The 8,128-nt window shown below is 36.8% G+C and overlaps 1 non-coding gene across 1 annotated transcript; it reads left to right on the top strand.

Annotated features, from left to right (window-relative positions):
- The first annotated feature begins 7,558 nt into the window (after window positions 1-7,558).
- LOC112065542 (U6 spliceosomal RNA) lies at window positions 7,559-7,664 on the top strand. The gene has a single exon (XR_002892089.1). It is a non-coding gene; the product is annotated as a U6 spliceosomal RNA (small nuclear RNA).
- Window positions 7,665-8,128: the final 464 nt, after the last annotated feature.

Below are 8,128 nucleotides of genomic sequence, written 5' to 3'. Positions count from 1 at the left end.
TAAAGGAGGCAAGAATATACAATGGAGAATAGACAGCCTCTTCAATAAGTGGTGCTGAGAAAAGTGGACAGCTACATGTAAAAGAATGAAATTAGAACACTCCCTAACTCTATACACAAAAATAAACTCAAAATGCATTAAAGACCTAAATGTACGGCCAGACACTATACAACTCTTAGAGGAAAACACAGGCAGAACACTCTATGACATAAATCACAGCAGGATCGTTTTTGACCCACCTCCTAGAAAAATGGAAATAAAAGCAAAAATAAACAAATGGGACTTAATGAAACTTAAAGCTTTTGCACAGCAAAGGAAACCATAAACAGGACGAAAAGACAACCCTCAGAATGGGAGAAAATATTTGCAAATGAAGCAAGTGAAAAAGGATTAATCTCCAAAACTTACAAGCAACTCATGCAGCTCAATATCAGAAAAACAAACAACGAATCCAAAAATGGGCAGAAGACCTAACTAGATATTTTTCCAAAGAGGATACACAGATAGCCAACAAACACATGAAAGAATGCTCAGCATCACTAATCATTAGAGAAATGCAAATCAAAACTACAGTGAGGTATCACCTGACACCAGTCAGAATGGCCATCATCAAAAAATCTGCAAACAATAAATGCTGGAGAGGGTGTGAAGAAAAGGGAACTTTCTTGCACTGTTGGTGGGAATGTAAGTTAATACAGCCACTATGGAGAACAGTACAGAGGTTCCTTAAAAAAGTAAAAATAGAACTACCATACAACCCAGAAATCCCACTCCTGGGCATATACTCTGAGAAAACCATAATTCAAAAATAGTCATGTATCACAATGTTCATTGCAGCTCTATTTGCAATAGCCAGGACATGGAAGCAGCCTATGTGTCCATCGACAGATGAATGAATAAAGAAGATGTAGCATATATATATACAATGGAATATTACTCAGCCATAAAAAGAAACGAAATTGAGTTATTTGTAGTGAGCTGGATGGACCTAGAGTTTGTCATACAGAGTGAAGTAAGTCAGAAAGAGAAAAACAAATACCGTATGCTAACACATATATATGGAATCCAAAAAAATAATAATAATAATGGTTCTGATGAACCTATGTGCAGGACAGGAATAAAGACACACACATACAGAATGGACTTGAGGACACGGGGAGGGGGAAGGGTAAGCTGGGACGAAGTGAGAGAGTAGCATTGACATATATACACTACCAAATGTAAAACAGATAGCTAGTAGGAAGCAGCCGCATAGGACAGGGAGATCAGCTCAGTGCTTTGTGACCACCTAGAGGGGTGCGATAAGGAGGGTGGGAGGGAGATGCAAAAGGGAGGAGATATGGGGATATATGTATATGTATAGCTGATTCAATTTGTTATAAAGCAGAAATTAACACACTATTGTAAAGCAATTATACTCCAATAAAGATGTTTAAAAAAATAAAAAAGAAAAAGAAAAGAAAAGGAAGGAACGAATAGAGAGAGAGAAGGAGGGAAGGAGAAAAAAAGTATTCCCCACAAGGGCCTTTGGACCTAAGGAGGACCTAAGGAAGCAACATACAAACATCATTTGTTTCTTCTAATCCTAGTGGACTCTAATTCCCACAACTTACTTAGAATTTAGGTTCTGAAGTCTGTTTATATGGTGAAAAATCACATACAATCAACCATCAAAAATTTTGCTCAGTAATATCATTTCACTAAGTTCAACACTGACTCAGGGTTTTCTTGTTCCCTACAGTTGTGGAGGCAGGTTACTGTCCATTGTTTGAGGTATGCAGCAACTGTTTCTGAGAGAAAGTAGAATTCCATCTCAGATTATTCTGTGTGCAACATTACTGGGTGGAGTGACTGGCACATTTGTTCACTTTTATGGCCAAGGTATCTGGAAGCTGCCCTGCTAATAACTGGTTTGTCAGCCCCAAACTAGCATGATGATTTAACTATTACCCCAACAGGAGCACCCATTGGTTCTTGACTCAGAGACTGCTTCTTTAAGTCAGTTCCAAATCTCAGTCCTTAAGACTGGAACTTCTGGGAAAGGAGCCCCTAGTTATGATCTTAAAGAACCTCTGAAGTGAAAAGCAGCATGGCAGGGAATAAATGAAATGGCAGGAAGAGAGGGGCATAAAGCTCTGGCATTAGGTTTTAGCTAAAGCACTGAAGACAAATGCATGTGGATCTGGAGTACAGTGATGGTCAAATGTAGAATTTTTTCTTTTAAAATGTGTTCACATCTCTGAGTGTGAATATATGATCATTAGTGAGTGGTAATAGGAGGAACTGTAAACATTAACATAGTTTTAAGACACTGGTGAAGTGATACAGAAAAGAAGAAACTACAAATTTGATTTCACAATGAAAAAGAAATGCTCGTTACAGAAATTCACATAAATTTCATAGCATTGATGGCCGTTGCTGTGTAGAATAAAAGGTATTATACTTAATAAGAGTATGTTAAATTACTGCTGCTTTGTTTGACTTCATGCATTCTTGCACACTTAGAATACGCTCTTCTGCATGCTCTGCTCACTATTGTTTTTAGTCCAAATGACTTGAAATGTAATTTGTTTTGTTCACCATCACAAAATATTATTTAGGAGGAATGCAAATTTATATTTCAGCATTACTGACAGCATTAATATGAGTGCTTTATCAAATAATATCATATAATTATAAGAAGCCTCTTCAAAATAAATATTTATGCCAAGATGAATTTTCTTTTTTATAAGAAAATATAATATCTATGCACATATATATTATGGTTCAGAGATTGACAGTTCATTACATTTATTGTGAAAAATAGTGCAAATATCATTTGGAGTCATACTAGCATACCCCCAAATGCCATTAGCTTATGATGATGGAAATTTCTCATTCACTTTGCAATTCAATGCTAATATTCCTGTGCAAAGAGTTGCTTTCTTCCATGTAGTAATTCAGGGACCCAGGATGCACCTACTTTGTAGGTCTTCTACCCCCCAGGGCTTTATGGTCCTCTGCGCCCAGCCAGTAGAAAAAGAAAGAATATGGAAAGGGCATATCTATTTTTTAAAAGGTTTGCCTTAGAAGTGACACATTATTTCCATCACTTTTCCACTGCATTTTGCTTGACTACTACCACCTAAGGATTTGCTGCCATCACTCTTTCTCCCAGCTCCTAGTTCTTAAAAGTTATTCTTTTGTCCCACTTCCCATTAGGAAATTAAGAACACAGGCACTGAGGACTGGAGGAAAAGGTAAGTGAAGGTCACTTATTGATTCTAGGAATCAAGTCATTGATGATCTAACATCAGTACAATTGCAGGGAAAAGGTTGAGCTGGGAGCCACTGGTCCTACATCTTCAACCCATTGGCATCTCTTCCCTTAATTTGCTGTGTAAACTTGGAAAAACAGTTGTGCTCTTTGAGCCTGTATTTTTGTAGTTACAAAATAAGGGAACTGTACTAGGGACTACCTCATAAACCATAATTTGAGATTAAATTACTACTTAAGGCTGCATTAAGTAATAACCTCATGGTCCTGCCAATGGTAAATGTATGCTTTCCCTTATTGTTCTCGAAATATTAAAAACAAATCAGAGACTTTATTAGTAGTAGTACTACTACCACTACAACTATTACTACAATATGAATTAAAATGGCTCTATTGGGCACTTACTATATTCCATACATTCAGCTAAGTGAAATGTATATCAAGCTCAATCAGCCATAAGTAGCACAACTGAGAAACATCCCAAGCCAACTCTGAAACCATAACTCCTCATGGCTGGATTATACTAGACTCACAGACCACTGTAGGGAACCAATGGATAAGAAGAATTATCATTAGGTGGTTCTACCATATCTGTGTATCTGTGAACTCAGACCAAAGAGTAAAAAATCACTCTGGCCCATGATTCCACCAAGTGCCCTGCTTCAGTTTGAATACTTAGTCTCAGTTTCCTTATTTAAAAAATGAAATTTATATAACTTACCCTACCTCCTTCAAATGTCTTAAGTACCAATTAAGCCACTGCTCCAAAGCAGTAAAAGCCCAACTTCTGAGAATTAACTGTATGAACATAAGGTAATGGAGCCAACTCAGTTATCCATGGTAAGAGATGACAAGGAAAAGTAAGGCTAAATTAAATATACAGGTGTCTCCAAACCACATTTTTGCCATTCACCTAAGCTCTTAACCAGTGCTAATAAGCTGCAAAATAAATAGATTTGAATTTTATCACTTTACCTCTCCACCGCCTGCTCTTGTCTGTTTTAAGTGCTAATGGGCAGTCAGCCACCCTTTAAAAGGCAGGAAAAGCAGAGGCTGGACTGTGCAATCAATAGACTGGATAATTAGCCCCTGAGTAATTGAGAGTTAACTGTCTTCTATTAACTTCACCCCATTACTCCCAGAATATGAATAAGCCAGAGCAAGTTGGACATGAATATGAGAGAGCAAAAGAAAAAAGAAGGGTAGTAAAGGAACACAGTTCTTTACCTTGGGGTTATCATATGATGTGAACTCTAACGACACAAAACCAAATGACAACGGCAGCCTTGCAAGGTAACTCCAAACATGACAAGATGGCCCACGAGAACTGTAAGGGAGTTGTTTCCCCTCAGCACCAAATTATTTTTCTCTTTTCTTCCTACAACAAAAGACTCACTCCAGGCTTTGGCTGTGTTCCCAAAAGACTGGGTAATTAAGCAGGTAAGATTTCCAAGGAGAAATAAATATTTTCCAGTTACTAGACACTGTCACTGGGCTTTGATTCAAATGTGTATAATTTCTGAACAGAAAACATAATGAAAGGAATGTTTCACAAATTAATATAAAGCCCAAAGGCATACCTGGCAGTCTTTTACATGAAATCATTGTCTTTCACGAGCCAGGAATGTCGACCGAGTACCCATCTTGGAAAATGTTTTTCTCCTTGTAGTATTAGCACTGGTTTTACAAAAGGAAAACTCAACTTCAAGAAAAATACTTATAAAATACAACCTAAGCCTATTTTTTCTAGGTGTGAAGGCATTTTAAAAAATAATGATATTGGTTTCAGCATTATCAGTAGAAATGGTGGCTCTTATTCAGAGATTGAGAAGATAAAGAGAAGGCTTAAATGAAATGCATAATTTCATAGAGTGACTAATTCAAGTAAGAGGTTTGGATATAGATGCTGGGCTCTAGGACCAGAACTCCAAACTACTATTCTTTAAAAATAATGTGAAACTCTGAAAAGTAAAATGGCTTAAGAAGCTGAGGAAATTCCCCCCAAATATAATTTTAACTATGCAATGAGAATGAGTCAAGCACAGGTTGAATGAACAACTTCAGAATGCTGGAAAATGACTGAGTCATCACTGGGAAGAATGAACAAATTTTTTCCCTTACAGTGGCGACAGGTTTAGGGTGATCATCCTACACTCTCTTGTCTGTTCTCCCTATAGCAAAAAATAAGATTATGGTTTAACCAGGCAATGGGGATATACTTAGTATGATCCCAGTTTATATGAACTTGACTTAGGAAATTTGAAATAATGTGATAAAAATATATTTATAAATCTCATTTTATGCAAAATAGAAAATAACATGAATAACTAAGAATTAAACACATCAAGAATTGCTTAATTTCTAAGACAATGGTGAGCTGGCTGAATTTTAAATTCATCTGAATCAGTAAATACTCTTATTATGTGAGCAACACATTTTTATGTTTTGCATATAATTCAGGGTGCATATTATGTCATCATTTTAATGTTCACCATCAGCCTGATTTAAAATCTTTTTACAGTCTTTATTTTGCAAATGATTAAGTGGCCATAATGGTGCTTAGTGCCAGAGGAAAAAAAATCCTGAAATCAATAATTTGGTAGTAAAATTCTGAGGCAATAAAATATTGAGATAAAGTCTGTGCCTGTTATCAACTTATTGTCTGTCGGATTCAAATACATCCTTCATTGCCTGCTCAATGAAAAACAGAAGGACACTTTAAGTATTTTTTCCTTTGCTAGTTGGCATGATGCTAAGCTTTGTCAAGAGGGTGCAGGAAGGACACTGCATGAGAAAAGGGCTTTCCTTCTGGGTTCTGCTGTGCTCCTAGGCAGGCTCCTGCAACATAAGCAGCTTCTCCTGTAGCACATACTTGCACTGGCAGCACAGAAGCTTCCCTAGCACCTGGCTCCTGTCATGTATATGTGTGGTAGTAGCTGCACCCAGAGGCCAGAAGTTTCCCCAGTCATCTGCCTCAGGCAGTTCTGTAACCGTGGACATCATGGTGAGCACCTTCCCCAGCACCCTCAGAGGTAGATTTCTGACAAGTTCTAAAGGGCAGATTTCTAGCAAATTTTACCAGAGCAGCAACACAAGATTTATTTGCCATCCAGCAAGCTACATCTGTGCCATCTCTTTCAAGTTCTGCATCTCAGGCTTGGAGAGGCAATTCGTCCTTGGGTCCTTTATCTTATCCCTAGGGATAGGGGTTGTCCTTTGTATCAACTGATTCTACATTCTTCAGAATTTGCTATTATTAGTCAACTCCTAGTAACTATAATCCCCTTTATAGCTAATAATTCTTTATTATAACTTTCCTTGTTCAAATCACTTTGTGGATTCTGTCTTCCAAATGGACTCTGACTGATACAAACTATGACAGAACCACTGTGATTCTGGGTAATGTTAATATTAAAGAGATCACTGTAAATATCTTAGAGAAAATTCTGAGAAAAGAAAAACAATTTTTTAAATATGCTAGAAGTGTGAATATTTGTGCATTTGAAGGAGGCATCCACTGTTTATTCTTCTAAGAAATTCTCTTGAATTAGGATAATTTTAAATTATGCTAGGTCTTCAGGAACCCATCCCTTATATGTGACTGTTCCATACACACACAAAAGCTTTCTAAAATGTTGTTGATGTCTTACGCATGACACAATGTCACTAAGTGTTGAGTCTACAATTTATGCGTAAATATAATGTTTTATAACTGCAAATATGAAACCACACACTGACCAAAATTACAGAATGTTTAAAAATATTTTGAAATTGCAATGAGGTATGACTTTGTTCTCAAAGCACCATTCTTTTATGCATCTCTTACCAGAACCTGCATCATGCTGATCCTGTCTGTTCAGTCAAGTATCTTTTTCCTTGCACTGAAAAGGAGTCACAGGGGGAATAAACTACTAGGCAGAATGGATTAGCATCCAGCTTGCAGACCACTGTGAATATTTATAGAGCATTTGAGTATCATTAGCTGAGTCTTTTTCTCAAAGCACTGTTTATTTTTAATATGAGATCAGAATAATACCTGAGAAAAGAAAAGTCTGTGTGTGTATGTGGGTGTACACGGACATATATGTACATGTGCTCACATCTGTGTAACTTGCCCACTGGCATTTTTCCTATGGTATTCTCAGTCTCTTGGACCCAGTTCTGTCTTTCATCTCTCATTTTAGGTATCTTACAAAGTCTAGAACTAGACCTTTTTCTTGAGACATAAGAAATGGAAGCAGAGTTCACTTTATGAAAACAAGACAGGCTCCTTCAAGAGAAATCAAGAAATTCAGATAAGCAGTGCTTGCTTCGGCAGCACCTATACTAAAATTGGAACGATACAAAGAAGATTAGCATGGCCCCTGTGCAAAGAAATACAGATAAGCAAAAGTCTATAACTAACACTCATAATTCCTCTAACTTATCCAGAGTCAATTTCTGTTACCACCTTGTATACACATACACATGTATGCACATTCACATATGAAAATCACATTCTCCAGGATATTTTTAATACGAAATATTTGCATTTACTGTTTTGTAACAGATTTTTCCAATTAGTCCACTTGTATTATATTTTATAGTCAGTACCACAACATTTCAGTATCGAAAAGAGTACAAGGTAATAATATTAAATAACTAAAAGAGGAATATGAAATACAAAAGAATTATTTTTTTTAAGTCTGAAAAAACCCTCCAACTAGGAATATTTATTTTCTAATAAAGCATTGTGTTGACCAAACAAATTGCTTTTGGCTAAGTCCCCTTCTTTTGGACGAAAACAGCACTGTTTTTAATAATTAGAATTATTGGGCTTCCCTGGTGGCGCAGTGGTTGCGCGTCCGCCTGCCGATGCAGGGGAACCGGGTT

The sequence above is a fragment of the Physeter macrocephalus genome, chromosome 8 (assembly GCF_002837175.3).
Source record: "Physeter macrocephalus isolate SW-GA chromosome 8, ASM283717v5, whole genome shotgun sequence".
NCBI classification, from domain to species: Eukaryota; Metazoa; Chordata; class Mammalia; order Artiodactyla; family Physeteridae; genus Physeter; species Physeter macrocephalus.
The sequence above is the reverse complement of the archived record's forward strand: the minus strand, read 5'-3'. Positions and strand labels throughout refer to the sequence as shown.